This window comes from Mustela lutreola, chromosome 7 (genome assembly GCF_030435805.1).
Source record: "Mustela lutreola isolate mMusLut2 chromosome 7, mMusLut2.pri, whole genome shotgun sequence".
In the NCBI taxonomy this organism is placed as follows: domain Eukaryota; kingdom Metazoa; phylum Chordata; class Mammalia; order Carnivora; family Mustelidae; genus Mustela; species Mustela lutreola.
The window spans coordinates 106,653,048-106,671,569 of NC_081296.1; the positions used below are offsets into that span (position 1 = coordinate 106,653,048).

The following is an 18,522-nucleotide window of genomic DNA, read 5'->3' on the forward strand; positions in this document are numbered from 1 at the left end:
TCCCTTTACTAGTTTTCTAATGGGTACAGTCACAGGTTTAAAAGCAATATAGGGTATGGCTCTCTTTCTTTCAACTCCTTTTTCCTCTTGGCTGCAGCCCTAAGTCAGAGTCTGTTCCCATATGGAAGGAAATCAACTTCTCTCCCTCTGCCCCATTGTTCCACATGGTTGGGCCAGGACTAAGTCTAAGCTGTGGCCTTGCTCAGCTCCACACTGTGGAGAAGCACATGGATGTCATTTTCTCAGTGGTGTCATGTGGTCCAGTGTTGACAGGTGTGTGTTGGATTACTCCAAAATACCCAAGGGTGTTATAGGGGATGGTAGAAAAGGATGTAATGGCTAAAAGAAAGAAAAGGCTCACAGCTTCTTTGGTCTGAGGCCATACTGCCTAATAACTTACATAAAAGGAGAGCTCACCAGGCAGCCTACTTAACAGAATTCTCTAAAACTGGAACTAGAGTCTAAGACACACAAAAATTAAAGTGTGACTTTTTCTTGCTATTTTTCCTTGTACATATGCCATCTTTAGAGGCCATAAGAAGAGGGGTAGCTGTGGTCAAAGGAAGACTTGGGTTGCTCTAGATCTCATGGTCATGGTGACCTTTAATGAAACACTCTTTAATGGCCATGAGATACTCAAAAGGGTTAAACAGGAATCTAACCCCTTCTCTAATTTCTCTAGAGCCTAGAAGCCCTACTGCAAGATAACCTAATCTCTTTCCACAATTAGAGTACCAGAATTCACATAATATGTAGATGTACTTGGTATAGTTGATTGGGATTGGAAGGGGTCACAGAAGCCAAATCACAGAGGAAAAAATTGTTTTTTTTTTGTTTTGTTTTGTTTTATTTTTAAATAAGAAGGATAATCTAACACAGCAAATATTGGCAGACCTGAATGTTTGACAAACAAGGTATCCAGGGGCCACAGTAATTCAGTTTTGAACTCTTCTAGCTCCCGTTTATCAGAGTGCCAGTGCATGCTGAGAAAGAAAATGTTACATAATATAATGGGAAGATCCAAGACAGTCTTCTATGGAATCCACCCTCTTTTAGAAAGGAGTCTTAATTGCAAAAAGCTGAAAGCAACTCTGATCTGTTTAAATGTAAAATAATTTATTAAAGGATTTTAAGTTTCTTTGCTAGCCAGAGAAATAGGATTTTGAGGCAACCTCACCAGGAGCCACACCCCAAATCATGCGGCAAATCTCACTTATGCTGCCACCCTGGGCTAGACAATGAAGCTTGCATCACCAAGACTTCTGATGTTAGACAAATGTCTGGATAACACGTTAGAACCTGCAATGTTACCCCCTCTGAAAACAGGATAGTCTCCCCCAAACTTGCCAGAATAAACATTCTATTCCTTTAGGATTCAAGCTCTGGTATCTGACTGGTGGATCTCATGACTATGCTCCAGCTTCTGTAGGGGGAGATACAGACTCAAGTGGGGATTCCCTTGCCTAAACATTGAGAAAAATGTTCAAAGGTACTGATGGCCAACAGAAACAGACCCGAATCCACTCTTTAGCTGACATTAGAAGGAGAAAGTTTTTTTCTGACTAGCTAATGAGCCTCAGTAATTGGAAACTAAGACAAGCTTTATACCTGGGCAGTTTGAATCTCAAGCTATTATTCTTACATACTAGAGAATTCTGCCAAGATATGTGATCTTATCTAGAATCAACAAACTGGTAGAACCTGGACACACCTAAATGCATAACAATTTAATTTTGGATGCATCTTAGTCCTTTACCATAAAATGCACACACAAAAAAAAATCAGAATTATTGTTTATTCTTCTTTGCTCTAGAAACAGTTGTTTCTTTGCTAAAGAAGAACTGGATGTTAAGATGTCCACTGTAGCATTGCTTATAATGGCAAATAGCTGGAAAGCACAACACGCATCAAGAAAAGAATGAATAAGTAAAATGTGGTATATGATAGAAAATGTGCAGTTAAAAGAACTAGATCAACATAGTTAACATGGTTAGAGTTCAAAATATGCCCAGTGATGAAAGCAAGTTGTTCAACAACATGTGCTGTATGACATATTTATTCTATTTTTTTTTTTTTTAAGTAAACTTCATGCTGGGCTTGACCTGAGCTGATATCAAGAATCAGACATTTAACTAGCTGAGCCACCTGGGTGCCCCACTACTCTTATTTTTAAAACACAAAAAACAATACATTATATTGTTTGTGGGAAAATACGTGGATAGTAATAATTCTTAATTTTATTCATTTTTTTCTCATCAAATTTCTATTTAAATTCTAGTTAGTTAACATATAGTGTAACATTTATTTCAAGAGTAGAATTTAGTGATTCATTACATATATAACACCCGTTGCTCATAATACCAAGTGCCCTCCTTAATACCCATCAGCCATTTAGCTCACCCTCCACCGACCTTCCTCCATCAATCCTCAGTTTGTTTTCTATCATTAAGAGTCTCTTATGTGAAGGGTGCCTGGGTAGCTCAGCCTGTTAAGTGACTGCCTTCAGCTCAAGTCATGATCCCAGGGCCCTGGGAACAAGCCCCCATTGGGCTCCCTGTTTAGTGGGAAGTCTGCTTCTCCCTCTGCCCATCCTCCTGCTCACACTCACAGAGACACACTCTCTCTCTAATAAATAAATATAATCTTTCTAAAAAGTCTCTTATGGTTTGTTTCCCTCTTTTTTTTCCTCCCCTTCCTCTGTGTTCATTGGTTTTATTTCTTAAATTCCATATATGAATGAAATCATGGTATTTGTCTTTCTCTGACTTATTTTGCTTAGCCTAATACACTAGCTCCATCCACGTCTTTGCAAATGGCAAGATCTTATTCTTTCTGATGGCTGAGTAATATTCCATTGTATATATACACCACATCTTTTTTATCCATTCATTAACTGATGGACATTTGGGTTCTTTCCATAGTTTGGCTACTGTAATAATGCTGCTATGAATGTCAGGTGTATGTACCCCTTCAAATTGGTACCTTTGTATCACTTTGGTAAATACTTAGTGTAACTGTTGAATTGCAGGATAGTTCTATTTTTAAACTTTTTGTGGACACTCCATACTGTTTTCCAGAGTGGCTGCACCAGTTTGATTCCCACCAATAGTGCAAGAGGATTCCCTTTGCCCTCATCCCTGCTAACACTTGCTTCTTGTGTTGCTAATTTAAGCCATTCTGACAGGTGTGATGTGATATCTCATCATGGTTTTTATTTGTATTTACCTGATGAGTGAACTCATGTGAACTAGGTTCTTCTAGTCCACACTTTGAAAAGTTGGGTTACTCCATGACTATTGTTATGCTTGGGTAGGGAAAGAGATGAATGGGACTGAGGAGAGGGACAACTTTATTTGTAATTCTCTTTGATTAAAATTATTTGAAGCAAATATTATAAAATACTAACATTTATCCATTCTGAGTGGCAGAACATATATAAAGTTTTCTGCAGATTAAAAAAAGAGAAGAGAAAAAGGAGATGAACAGAAAAGAGAAGGAATGGATCTCAAATTCCAAAGAGAAAGACAAAGTATTTAGTTATTTAAGAAGCAGTTACTTCCAGATGCCCTGTCCATAAATGAACTCCCCTAAGCCACCCAAGTGGGAATTCCAACACAAACTTATTGTCAAAAGGCTTGATTTTGAACAATTTAGTTTCTTTCTTGATTTTGAGCCTTCAACTCTGTTTATCTTTGACATTGATCTGTAGTACTTTTTGCCCTTTAGATCCTGTCATTTTCCTGGCTTCAGCTTGGATCTTTTTGATGAAATTCTGTTTTCCTCCCCAGGAATGGGGACTCCGACACTTCAGCCCACCCTTTCTGCTACTGCTATTAATAGATTTTATTTTATGCTTGACACTCTTCTAAGTATTTTACAACACTGACTCGTTTTATCCCCAAAAACCTTCTCTACAGAGATCAGTACAATTGTGATCCCCATCATTGGGTACAGAAACAAGGATACAGAGGGTTAAGCTCTATATCATATGGCCAATAAATGAGTGTGAAGATACATCATTTATTTATCTGTTCTTCTGTTCATGGACATCAATGAGATTTCTAGTTATTTGCCATTATAAGTAATGCTGCAGTGAACATCCTGTAGATGCTGTGTATCTGTACAAGTTTCTAGGGTATACATCTTGAAGTGGAATTGCAGCATTATAGGGAATAAGCATTTTCACCTTTGCTACATTTTGCTAAATTGCTCTAAGTGATGATTCTAATTTATACACCCCAAACCCCTCCCAGCAGTGTTAACCAATATTGTTCCTACCTCCTACAGAAGTGAAAATTAAAAATTTTTTTAATATAATTTTTTATTTTTTATAAACATATATTTTTATCCCCAGGTAGAACCTCACTATGGTTTTCATTTGCATTTCCTTGGTTACTCTTTTTTTTTTTTTTTTTTAAGATTTATTTATTTATTTATTTGACAGACAGAGATCACAAGTAGGCAGAGAGGCAGGCAGAGAGGGAAGGGGGAAGCAGGCTCCCCACTGAGCAGAGAGCCCGATGCGGGGCTCGATCCCCGGATTCTGGGATCATGACCTGAGCTGAAAACAGAGGCTTTAGGGGCGCCTGGGTGGCTCAGTGGGTTAAAGCCTCTGCCTTTGGCTCAGGTCATGATCCCAGGGTCCTGGGATCGAGCCCCGCATCGGGCTCTCTGCTCAGCAGGGAGCCTGCTTCCCCCTTCCCTCTCTGCCTGCCTCTCAGCCTACTTGTGATCTCTGTCTGTCAAATCAATAAATAAAATCTTAAAAAACAAAAACAGAGGCTTTAACCCACTGAGCCACCCAGGCGCCCCTCCTTGGTTACTCTTAAGGTTAAATTCCTTTCAAAGTTTTCTGTGAATTGCCTGTCTATACCCTTTACCATTTCTATATTGTGTTATCTGTTACTTTTTTCTTTTTAGAAATCCTTTACATATTAAATACCAATCCTTTATCAGCTGCACTGTAAATACCTTCTCCCAGCCTGTGGCTTATCATTTCCTCCATGGTATCTTCTGTAATGCAGATTTTTAAAAGAAAAACCTAGTCAAATTTTCCAATCTTTTTACTTACAGTTAAACTTATTCTGTCTTACTTAAAAAAATATTTTAATATCCTGACATAAAGTAATTTCTCTTAAAATTTTCTCCAAAAGGATTAAAATTTTGCTCTGGACATCCAAGTCTAAATTAGCTGGAGTCATATTTGTGTATGGTGAGATGTGGCTCTAGTTGTAGCTTTTCCCCATATGGTTCACAATTTTCCCCAGGGTCCTGGAATCAGCCCAGCGTCAGGTTCCCTGCTCAGCTGGGAATCTGCTTCCCCCTCTGCCTGCCACTCCCTTGCTTGAGCTCTCTGACAAATAAATAAATAAAATCTTTAAAAAACAAAAAGTTTTCTTAGTGAATAGGCCTGTTCTTGGACTCTCTAAGCTGTCTCATTTTTCCATGTGTTTATTTCTGCATTTACGTCACACTGTTTTAATACTTAACTTCATCATAAATATTGATATCTGATAAGGCATGTCTCCCTGCTTGTCATCTTTAAAATATCTCTTGAGTCTTCTTGGCCCTTTGCTCTTTTTTTTTTTTTTTAAGATTTTATTTATTTACTTGAGAGAGAGACAGTGAGAGAGAGCATGAATGAGGAGAAGGTCAGAGAGAGAAGCAGACTCCCCATGGAGCTGGGAGTCCGATGCAGGACTCGATCCCGGGACTCCAGGATCATGACCTGAGCCGAAGGCAGTCGTCCAACCAACTGAGCCACCCAGGCGTCCCGGCCCTTTGCTCTTTTATATAAAATTTAGAGTCAGCTTATTAAGTTCCACCAAAAAATGGAGTTTTTATTGTATCAACACTTATCAATCCAAGATTTATATTAATTTTATGGATTAATTGGGCAAAAATCAACCTTTTAATGTTGAGTACCTATTCATAAAAGATATAAATATTTCCATCTATTTGATAAAATGTCAAAACACTTCAAAGATCTTGTACCTATTTAGCTATATTTGTTCATTGGCACTTTATGTTTCTTATTGCCCTTAAAAATGATTTTTATTTCAAAAATTTACATTGATAAAAGAAATAAGTCACATGGGGCACCTGGGTGGCTCAGTCACTTAAACATCTGCCTTCAGTTTAGGTCATGATCTCAGGGTCCTAGGATTGAGCCCCACATTGGGCTCTCTGCTCAGTGGGGAGCCTGCTTCTCCCTCTCCCTTCCGCTTGGCCTACTTGTGTTCTCCTTTTCTGTCAAATAAATAAAATCTTTTAAAAAATAATAAAAAATAAACAAGTTACTGGGATGTAAAATACAGTGTAAGGAATATAGTCAATAATATTATAATAACTTTCTGTGGTAACAGGGTAACTATTTATTGCAGTGAGCATTTTATAATGTATATAATTGTCAAATCATTGTTGTACATCTGAAACTAATATTACATGTATAAAAGGAAAAAATGCATAAACCTAACTTATTGGTATAAAGGAATGGAATTGATTTTTGCCCAAGAATCTTTTATCAAGTACCCTTGATGAATTCCACTATTTATTCCAATAACATGTGAGTCAGTTCTTCTGGATTCTCTTAATCATCCCTCCCCTCGTTTTTGTTTCTTGATCTAACAAAGGAATGTGTCTAACTTTTCTTCATTTAGAAAATTGATTACCATTAGTTTTTGATGTATAGACTTCATGAAATTAAGGTAGCTCTTATTTACTCCAAGTTTCCTTAGCATTTATTTTTTAATTATTTTAGGTATTGAACTTATCAAATGCTCTTTCTACGTCCATTGAAAGTCATTGTCATTTTTCTCTTATTTCACTGAAGTAATGAGTTATAGTAATAGATTTCTCAGATTTTAGAATGTCTTTGCATTATTTTTTTTTTAAAGATTTTATTTATTTATTTGACAGACAGAGATCACAAGTAGGCAGAGAGGCAGGCAGAGAGAGAGGAAGGGAAGCAGGCTCCCTGCCGAGCAGAGAACCCAATGTGGGGCTTGATGTCAGGACCCTGGGATCAAGGGTCTGAGCCGAAGGCAGAGGCTTTAACCCACTGAGCCACTGAGGTGCCCCTGTCTTTGCATTCTTGAATAAGTTACTTGATCATAATATATTTTAATATGCTATTTGATTTAATTAACCAGTAGTTTACTTATAATTTTATGTCTTTGTTAATAAGTGAAAATGGGCCTATAACTTTCTTTCCTTTTCCTTTCCTTGTTCAAGTTTGGAAAAAAGGTTAAACTAACCTCATGAAAAGAAAAAGAGCTGGGTATCGTATCTTTTTTTTCCTATTTTCAGAAACAACTTATATTAAACAAATATTATCTATTCCCCAAAAGCTTTGTGGAATTCAACTATAATACTGTCTCTGAGTCTGGAGATTTTAGGGTGATTGGAGGAGATCTCTGATGAATACCAGTTTCATTGGTTTTGTGATTATTATTAGCCTCTTCAAGTTATCTTTTTGTGACAATATTAGTATTTTCTATTTTTACTAGAAATTCACTTTTATAGTTTTCAAATGTATTATTAGCACTAGTTGTAAAAAATATTCTGTGTCATATGGACACAATTAGCTACAAGAAGGCTGAGGAACATAGTTTTTATTCTGGGTAACCATGTGTTTAGCTAAAAATGGATCATTTTTCTTAACTTAGGTAAAATTAAAAATGAATATTGGTAGCAAGTTATAGTTATTGTCATAGCTTCCATGATTAGCAACATGGTTCAGGCTGATGCCAGGGACTTAGTTTGTGTTTTCCTGGTAGGTATAAGGGGCAAGGTTTAGAGGTAGGTTAAGAGATAGGTTTAAGGGCAGATGCCAGAGCCTATGGTGCTATAGATTGGAATTACCATTCCTGTGTTTCTCTTCACAAGGCAATTGGGTCCCTCAGGAAGCCCCACTTAGTCTTCTACACCAAGGCTGTTCTATTTAAAGTTTTCTGCCTTGTTCTATTCCCCTGGGTCTCAAGGAATGGAAGGAGAGGAGAAACAGTCAGGAGTTGGAAGCCTGCCTATATCTAACCAGGCTTTCTGTTCTTATCCACCACATACCAGGCTACATTACCCTAATAATTGCCCATGAGAGTTTCACTCAAATTTTCCCTTACTTTATTCATTTTCTGGTAATTTACTATTCTATTCATTTACTTTATTCATTTATTATTTTATTCACTTTTTTCTCAGCTCCATATACTTTCCCCTTCTCTGAGGCCCCCTGTCAGGTTTGGAGGATACCAGCAGCCTCAGCTAGTCTCCTACTCATTAAGAATCAGAGGTGCCTTATTTGTGTTAGAGCTTGGGCACTGGAGGCTCCACCGAAAGTCATATATGTCCCTCTGTGGGGAGAGGGGCTGATGGGAAGGGGCACAATGACATCGGAGCTGTTTCCCCTCCCAAAAGCAGTAAGAATTCAACCAGTGATTGAAGAGGGACATGTCAAAAGGACATGAGTGGAGATGCATGGTTTTTGAGAAGAGCTTGGAGTCAGGCAACTTCCTGTATAGACCGAGCCCCAATGTTGCAGGGTTAATGAGATCTTTCTAATGAGTTTGGGTACCTCCAGAACAGAGGAGTTTTGTGTCTCCTTTCCCAGATGTGGCCTGAGGAAACTGAGAGAAGGACTCTAGAGAAGCCCCAAGTCCAGCCTGACTCAAGGCAATGAATTAGCAATGCTGAGGGCAGTGTCTGGGTTAGCAGACCTGAGAGCAATCCCACAGAGGCCCAGGCATGCCCAGGTGGCACAGAAAAGCCTCTGCAATTGTCATTTTCCCTGAAAAAGGACACAGAGGTAGGCTTCAGAAGGAAGAGGGTCACAACTGGGACAAAGAAACAGCAATGTGTGTGGGATTGCTCTATGCAAGCTGTAGTGGAGCTGAAGATATCAGCAAGGGGAGCTGGGTGGACACAGCACATGGCTGAGCCCAAAGGACAGAGGCCAGTGAGGGCAGAGGCAGGACCACCCCCAGGTGTCCCATCCCCCAGTGCCAGGACACCATGTCAGCCCCTGGAGTCTCAGGGCACCCCAGGGAGAAGGCAAGCAAGAGAGGGAGAGGGAAAATGCCAAATGAACAGAGCCAGTAGACAAAAGTGGTTATGTTTTAAAACAGAAGGTAGTAAATCAAGGTGAATTGACAAGTTTAAGTTTTCTGCCATTAGCAAAGCCTAAATTGAGCCAAAGAGATATAAGGAAAAGCAGACCCCCTTTCAGCATACCCAAATTGAAATAGTGAATTTCATCCTTGAGACAAACCTCACTTTGATTTTTCTGATTGGTTTAAGCATTTTTTTTTTATCATTTAAACTTTCTCATTCTACCTTTTTTGTTGTTTATTGATCACTAAATTATTTCTTTTTAAGCTTTTCTGCCTTTTCTTCTATGTTTTCTATTTTGATTCATCTTTATCATGGAGTCATCTTTATTTTATCTTCCTTTTTATTAAATGTTTATAAAAAATCATCTACTTATCTCTTTTGAGTTACATGTTTACAATGAATAGCAAATACTATATAGCTAGATCTGTAAGGTAATGCCTTCAACCACCAATTCAACACTTTAAAAAAAGGAAATGGTGTAACAATTATTAAAAATGGAAGATAAGCCTGGAAATTTAATATAGATCTGTATAACTTAACAATCTGTGTAACTGTGTAAGTGTATAACCTTGTAGCTTAACTCCATTAAAGATGGAGTCTGTAAATGGTGGGTATTCATCCTTTCTGATGGCTGAATAATATTCCATTGTATATATGAACCACATCTTCTTTATCTATTCATCTGTTGAAAGGCATCTCAGCTCCTTCTACAGTTTTGCTCTTGTGGACATTATTGCTATGAACCTTGGGTACATGTGCCCCTTCTTTTCACTACATCTGTATTTTGGGGGGTAAATACCCTGTAGTGCAATTGCTGGGTCGTAGGGTAGCTTTATTTTTAACATCTTGGGGAACTTCCATACTGTTTTCCAGAGTGGCTGCACCAGCTTGCATTCCCACCAACAGTGTAAGAGGGTTCCCTTTTTTCCACATCCTTGCCAACATCTGTTATTTCCTGTTTTGTTAATTTTTGCCATTCTAATTGATGTAAGAGGGGATTATGCTAAGTGAAGTAAGTCAAGCAGAGAGTGGCAATTATCATATGATTTCACTCATATGTGGAACATAAACAATAGCATGGAGGACAATAGGGGAAGGGAAGGAAATCTGAAGGGGGAGAAATCAGAGAGGGGAGGAACCATGAGTGACAATGGAACCCAGAAAACAAACAGAGGGTTTCATAAGGGAGGGGGTTTAGGGGTGGGAATAACAGGGTAATGGGTATTAAGGAGGGCACATGCTGTGATGAACACTGGGTGTTATATGTAACTAATGAATCTCTGAATACTACATCAAAAACTAACGATGTTAATTTTTGCAGAGGCTAACTGAACAACAAAAAAGATGGGAGTCTGGAAGCCCTGAAAGGGGGAGCTCTCACACATTACCTTTTGCAAGAGAATACCTCACATTTCCCAACAGGAGGAAGCTTACAGTGACAGACCGCAGCGTGTAGAAAGAATCTCTCCTTGCCCAGCAACAGCTCAGCCAATGAGAATGTAGCAAAACACGCCCTGCCAGCTCTTTTGCCCTCTAAGAACAAGCCCCTGTCTTCTATTCTCTAGATTTGTCTATAATTTGTCATAGTTTGCTTGTGGAAATTCCTTTGTTATTCCCGAGTAAGCTCATTTTGCTGGTAAAATAACTGGCTCTTCTGTTTTTTTAAGGTCAACATCACATGGCAACCACAAAGGTACTTGAACAAGATAAACCCCTATGAGAATAACAACCCCAGAACTGTGTGAGGTACTCACCTAAGCTCCTGTGCGCTCTCTTTCTCTGCTTCTGTGAGTCATCTCTTTCCATTTGGTTCAGTGAGTCTCCTTTCAGATCTGAGTTCCCTCCTTTAGGGCGACTTTTGGCTGACTTTACTCAGGATCTGGTTTTTTGATGTCGTTTTTATGAAAGCATTGTCCTTCCTGGTGAATACTCTTCTGCTTCCTGAACCTCTGGTTTTTGAGTAATGGTGTCCCAATCTGTTAAAATTTCTCAGGATCATCCTCCTTCTGGGACCCTTGCTGGTTTTACATTTAAAAACTACAGTTCCGGAATGCCTGGGGGGCTCAGTCGGTCAAGTGGCTGTGTTCTGCTCAAGTCATGATCCCAGAGATCTGGGATGGAGTCCCACATCTGGCTCCTTGCTTGGGAGGGAGCCTGCTTCTCCCTCTGCCTCTGCCTTCCACTCTGCCTGCCTGTGCGCTCTCTGACAAATAAATAAAAATTAAAGAAACATTACAGTTCCTTCTCATGCACATTTTTAATTAATTGGACCAATGTAACAATACATAATTTAGAACTCCAGTGACCATAATGAGGGATTTTTGATATCCTCAAACTTGTTTTTCTTAGAACCAAGTTAGAAGGCCTGACTGTAAAATGAAACACAGTGAGTGGGATGTCTATTTCAATTGGTATCTTGAGGCTTTCAAGAGTATTCAGGACTCTAAAGTCACCTCTTTTCAAAGTACAATTTCTAAACTAATCAAGGCACACAAACAAAAGAAATTTAAGAAGGTTTTGAGGCCTTTTCTCCCTCTCCCTTCTCCGTTGTCATTATCTCTACCTCTTTTATACCATCTAATTCCTCATTCCAATTCTCTCACTGAACTTCCCTTTTTCTTAGAGCTTCTCCCCACTCCCTCCTCCTCCAAGTCCATTAGAACCTGCCCTTTTAAAATTATATCCTCTGAGGAGTCTCGTGCTCAGACCCTAATTTCCTATAACCCCTGGACTAAAGCCATACTATAAACCATCATCAAAGATTTTCCTAGGATTACTGAAAATCCTCATAAATTTGCCAAGGCCATAATATAGTCACCCAGACTTACAAACTGGGTTCCTCAGTTTATACCAGCTAGTTCACATGTTCATTGGTGAAGGCCAAGCCCTGTAGTAGATGAAACAGCTAACCGGGTTGATTCTGTTTTCAGAATCTCTAAAACTGTGTAGGTAATTGCCTTGTTATATGATCAGGCTAAGCAATCACTAAACTACTTCACCTGGGGATCCCAGCACTGTTCCAAAACCAGTTGATTGAAATAAGATTCAGGCTTGTACTCAGAAATGCCATGAATCTGTGCATAACTATAAGAATCAACTCCAGATTGTTTTCAGGGAAAATTCTAGCCTTCCTGTGGATGTTGAGTCCACTCATGTAGCCGTGCTCTCTATGTTCATTAATAGACTGAGCTGAGATCTTTCCATCGTGCTGAAAATGCAAATCATCTCGCTGCATCCTAGAGAATTTAATTAAGAGGAAGTCCACTAAAATCCTTATTATTCAGTTTCAATAAATGGAGGCCTCTGAACAAAACTAAACCCCTCCCGGTCTCTACCCCTATTGCAAAAATCCAGGATGTTGAAAGAAAGACTATTACACAATTAAGAACTCCAGGTGCCCTTAGCCCTCTAACCAGCCTTTCCAATGCCCTCCTAACTCCCAATCTGGGGACTCCAAGGAATCACAAGGCCTTCTTCCAATCCTTCCTCATAACCAGCCTGGATAAATAACTCTCCAGATTGGGAATGAATTTCTCCATCATTGACACTGAAGTTACATTCTTGGTGCTCAACTCCACCGTTATTAAATAGTTCCTGCCTCAAAGTATTGAAATGCTTCAAATAGTGGGGTCTCTAACAAACTTCAACAGACTTCTATCTCTAAGCCCATTTTTTAGCCCCCCCCCCCTTTTTAAGGCCCTTCCGACACTCATCTTTTCCTCCTCAGTTCTTCCACCCTTGTTCATATATTGAGCTGTGATTTCTTAGAGAACTATCTTGCTGGAATTTCTCCCAAAAAGGGGAGAAAATTTTAGAATTTGATAGCAGCAAACAAATAGTCAACCAGGTGAATGAAATGACCCTTCAACATCTTTTATCTGGTCCTTCTCTGATGGCACTGGAGCTAATTTTATGGACACTAACAATCATCCCTATTAGATCAGCTCATTATGGGCAAAATCTTCAACTGATATTGGTAGAATCCACAGTGCACCTCCTATTAAGAGCCAAGTATATCCCTCAAAATCTCTCCCAGACTTAATCAATACCCTATAAACAAAGAAGCCCTTCAAGGCATCAAGCCCACAATAGAATATTATGAGGCCAAGGGCCTCCTCATCCTATTTTGCCCATGAGGAAACCCAATGGCCACAGGTGGAGATTAATCCAGGATCTCTGAGCCATAAAAAGTATTGTTATCCTTCATCACCCTGTTGTTCCAAATCTCCATACTTTGTTAGATTAGATTCATATGTGCCTTATTTAGCATCTCTGTGAATAAGGCTAACCAGTATCTCTATGCCTTGACTAGGGAAGAGAAACAATACACCTGACAGTAAAGCTTCAAAACCTTAAAGTCCTTTCTAAATCTTAAAAGCATATTTAGATATATTACCTACAGGCTGTACTTTATGACAGTAGATAGATAACTTCTCTTCTCCCCTTTTCAGGCCTCTGTAGGAAGACAGCATCCACTTGTTAAAATTTCTAGTTTTATGGGAACAATAAATTCTCCAAGGAGAAACTGTAGTTTGCTTAAACTTGGGTTTGATATTTGGAGCAACTGCTTTGAAAACAAGGGCTATATTTAGGTCCCAATGGCTTTCATGGTATCCTGAACTTTTCTAAACCTGAAACTAAGTGCCAATTATGAGGTTTACTTGAGCTAGCAGACCACTATCAAAATTGGATTCCAAATTTCCTTCTTATGGCCCAACCCCTATATGTTTTATCAAAACAAAAAACCTGGCCCTATTGTTTGGGAAGATCAGGGTGAACTCAACCTTGAAATCTCTAAAGGAAAGCTTAATTCCCCTGTCCTTGGACATATCAATGATCAACTTCCATTTTTTCTTTTTGTATTTGAAAGGGAAGGGAACCCCCCTTGGGTAATTCATCCAAAAACATGGAACCACCATCAACTGATATGGTATTATAGCCAGCAGCTAGACCCTATGGCACAAAGATACATCCCCCTTGCTTCAGGGCTATTCCTGCCACCACCCTGTTAGTCAAGACCACTGAAGAGCTAGTCATGGGATCCTTTCTAACAACCTAACACCCCATGCAGTAGAAGCACTCCCTGAAATCTCATCACACTCAACACATTTTGGGCAGTCCTCTTGCCTCCTATGAAATCCTCTTGCTAACCACTCCTCATTTAACTCTTTGTCACTGGAATAATCATAACCATGTCACCCTTCTTCCCTCTGCTATGGATGGTACTCCTCATGACTGACAGATCACCTCCTGGCCCCCTGTGATGATGTACAGGAAACTCCTTTGGATAATGCTGGCATTTTGTAATTTACTGATGGTTCTTATTTAAAAGGAGAAAATGGTAAATGCTGGGTATTCTATTGCAACTCCCTACAAAATTGTTGAGGCAAAATCTTTGCCCTTGGCTATCTTGGCTCAACAGGCTGGACTGCACACTCTTGCTTAGGCCTGCATTTCAGCAAAGGAAGAAATTACAAGCATTAATACTGATAGAAGGTATGTCTTTGCTGTAGCTCATGTCTTTGGAAGGACACTGTATTAATGAGGCTTCCTCCTTTTCAGTGGGGACAAAAACAAACAAACAAAAAACCCAGCTTTTATGTCCAGGAATTATTAGATGCCATATCCTTGCCAGCTGCTTTCTCCATTTCCCCATTACCTGGGCATTCCTGATATGATTGCCTGGAGGCTAAAGGTGGTTTCCATCTTGCTGATATTTCTTCAGAGAGCATGCTTTCAAAGGAATGAACAACCAAGCCTATGCCATTGTCCAAAAGAATGTTCCCCCAAGTGATAATCTAGAAAAATTGACCAGAGATGTCCAAATTGGCCCCCCAAAAGGAAAAACAATATGGGAAATTTTATAACTGTTGGTTTGATTAAAAAAAAACTCTGGCTTGGGCCAAATAATCCAGTTCTGCCAGAGATTATCTAAAGTTCCTAAAACTACTGTATATGCATTGAATCATGGTCTATTGATAAAATGATAAACTTCTTGACCCAATACGGATGGGGACATATTAACAAGCCTGCGAGATGTGCCTACTTTGCTTTCTACCCTGCCTGAAGTATAATTCAGGAAAACCTGTTCACACTGTTCCCAGACACTTTAAATTGCCCAATGGACTATTTGAGATTTGGCAAGTGGATTTTATTCATCTACCCCCATTTCATGTATATAAATATGTCTTGGTAATTGTTTGTATGTTTTCTCATTGAACTGAAGCCTTCCCTTGTAGATAGTCACTGCTAGTTCTGTGGCTCAACTACTACTATGAAAGATCACCCTACCTTTGGAACCTCCCTTAAATCTCAGGTCTACCCTCTTTGGAACTCATAAATTCTTACCCTTTGAGATAATCATAGGGTTCTCAATGTACTTGGCTCCTACTTCTTCTAATCCACAGCTGGTAAAGGAGAAGAGGGTGTCTAATTCAATATTGCAAAGGCCTAATATTTTCTGTTGAGAATAACCATGCTTTAGTAGAAGAATCAGAAGCATGTTCCCCAAAGACAAAGACATTAAACACCACATCTGACAGAGTGGAGATTTCATCTGTTGAGGAAGAGCTCTCCAGAAAGACTCTTCAACCCCACTGAACAGGCCCCTACAGGTACCGTTAACCCACTCTTGTGCTATCAAACTCCAAGGAATAGGCTCTTGGATCCATGTGTCACATCTAGAAAAAGCACTAAACCCTGGCTTGACATATACACCAACTGACGACCTGAAAATAAAGATTTCTAGGAACTGAAGCAAACAAGAGCCGGAGGGGACAGCTTTCCCAAGATGACTGGACTAGGCCTACATATCTTTTTCTCACTATTGGTTCTTACCTTATTTCCTTTCTTTCTTTCTTGGTCCAACATATTGCAAAAGGGGAAAACCTTTCTGACAATTAGATCTGTCAACAGAAACTCCAATCTGTTCATAATGCCAGAGATCCTTTAGTCTTCCCAGTTTAAATACTGTGTTCCCCTGTATCCAAGAGAAATACAAATGAACTAACTCATTTAACTGTTGCAAGGCTTTTAGAAAGGACACCTTTAGCATAGGATGGTTCCTTGAGGATTGTCTGCTTCTCATCTTATTCTGTATAATCATTATTAAGCTTTATACCTGTTGCCTGTCAAACCTCAATAGAAATGTTAAGCCCACTAGGGTAATGTTAGCTCAGAGCTCGGAGATGATTTCCAATGCTTATCTCAGATGGGAAATGCCCGATAGTCCTCCCTCCTACCAAATGTGGCTTACCTCCCTTATAATCTGTGTACTTTTCCCCTGATGTGGGGTATGACAACACGGAAAGCTCTTCCCTGGCACTCAGGATTGAAATCTCTAAATACTAAAAGCTACTCCCAATCAGCTGTGCTTTTGAGGAAAGATCTTGATCAAAAAAGGAAACAAATTAAAATGGAAGTCTGGAAACCCTGAAGGAGGAGCTCTCAGGCACTACCACTTGCCATAAGAATACCTCACTTTCCCCAACAGGAAGCTTACTTTACAGACTGCAGCAGGAGGAAGGAAGAATTTCTCTTTGCCTAGCAACGGACCAATTAGAATGTAGCAAAACAGCCCCACCCAGCTTCCTCCTTTCCCCTGTAAAAGTAACCCCTTCTCTGTTCTCTGGACTTGCCTATGGTTTGCTATGGTTTGCTTGTCCCAAGCTGCAACTTCTCTGGTATTCTCAAATAAACTCATTCTATTGGTAAAATAACTGGCTCTCTTACTTTTTTTTAAATTAAATTTATTTATTTATTTTCAGAAAAACAGTATTCATTATTTTTTCACCACACCCGGTGCTCCATGCAATCCGTGCCCTCTATAATACCCACCACCTGGTACCCCGACCTCCCATCCACCCCCCGCCACTTCAAACCCCTCAGATTGTTTTTCAGAGTCCATAGTCTCTCATGATTCACCTCCCCTTCCAATTTACCCCAACTCCCTTCTCCTCTCTAACACCCCTTGTCCTCCATGCTATTTGTTATGCTCCACAAATAAGTGAAACCATATGATAATTGACTCTTTCTGCTTGACTTATTTCACTCAGCATAATCTCTTCCAGTCCCATCCATGTTGCTACAAAAGTTGGGTATTCATCCTTTCTGATGGAGGCATAATACTCTATAGTGTATATGGACCACATCTTCCTTATCCATTCGTCTGTTGAAGGGTATCTTGGTTCTTTCCATAGTTTGGCGACCATAGCCATTGCTGCTATGAACATTGGGGTACAGATGGCCCTTCTTTTCACTACATCTGTATCTTTGGGGTAGATACCCAGGAGTGAAATTGCAGGGTCATAGGGAAGTTCTATTTTTAATTTCTTAAGGAATCTCCACACTGTTCTCCAAAGAGGCTGCACCAACTTGCATTCCCACCAACAGTGTAAGAGGGTTCCCCTTTCTCCACATCCTCTCCAACACATATTGTTTCCTGTTTTGTTAATTTTGGCCATTCTAACTGGTATAAGGTGATATCTCAATGTGGTTTTAATTTGAATCTCCCTGAGGGCTAGAGCAATCTATACTTTTAATGCCATTCCAATCAAAATTCCACCGGTATTCTTCAAAGAGCTGGAGCAAATAATCCTAAAATTTGTATGGAATCAGAAGAGACCCCAAATCGCTAAGGAAATGTTGAAAAACAAAAATAAAGCTGGGGGCATCACATTACCTGATTTCAAGCTTTACTACAAAGCTGTGATCACCAAGACAGCATGGTACTGGCATAAAAACAGACACATAGACCAGTGGAACAGAGTAGAGAGCCCAGATATGGACCCTCAACTCTATGGTCAATTAATCTTCGACAAAACAGGAAAAATACACAGTGGAAAAAAGACAGTATCTTCAATAAATGGTGCTGGGAAAACTGGACAGCTGTATGTAGAAGAATGAAACTTGACCATTCTCTTACACTGTACACAACGATAAACTCAAAATGGATAAAAGACCTCAATGTGAGACAGGAATCTATCAGAATCCTAGAGAAGAACATAGGCAGTAATCTCTTCAATATCAGCCACAGCAACTTCTTTCAAGATATGTCTCCAAAGGCAAAGGAAACTAAAGCGAAAATAAACTTTTGGGACTTCATCGAAATCAGAAGCTTCTGCACAGCAAAGGAAACAGTCAAAAAAACAAAGAGGAATGGGAGAAGATATTTGCAAATGACAGTACAGACAAAAGGTTGATATCCAGGATCTATAATGAACTCCTCAAACTCAACACACACGAAACAGGCAAACATATAAAAAAATGGGCAGAAGATATGAACAGACACTTCTCCAATGAAGACATACAAATGGCTATCAGACACATGAAAAAATGTTCATCATCACTAGCCCTCAGGGAGATTCAAATTAAAACCACATTGAGATATCACCTTACACCAGTTAGAATGGCTCTCTT

At 39.4% G+C, this 18,522-nt stretch overlaps 1 long non-coding RNA gene across 1 annotated transcript in view; it reads right to left on the reverse strand.

Moving 5' to 3' along the window:
- Positions 1-16,168, reverse strand: part of LOC131836564 (uncharacterized) — a 125,779-nt gene extending 109,611 nt beyond the window's left edge. The window contains exons 1-2 of the long non-coding RNA XR_009355673.1: positions 15,943-16,168; positions 10,860-11,308 (exon numbers count right to left, since the gene is read on the reverse strand). This is a non-coding gene — a long non-coding RNA (uncharacterized LOC131836564). The remainder of the gene's footprint in view (positions 1-10,859; positions 11,309-15,942) is intronic.
- Positions 16,169-18,522: the final 2,354 nt, after the last annotated feature.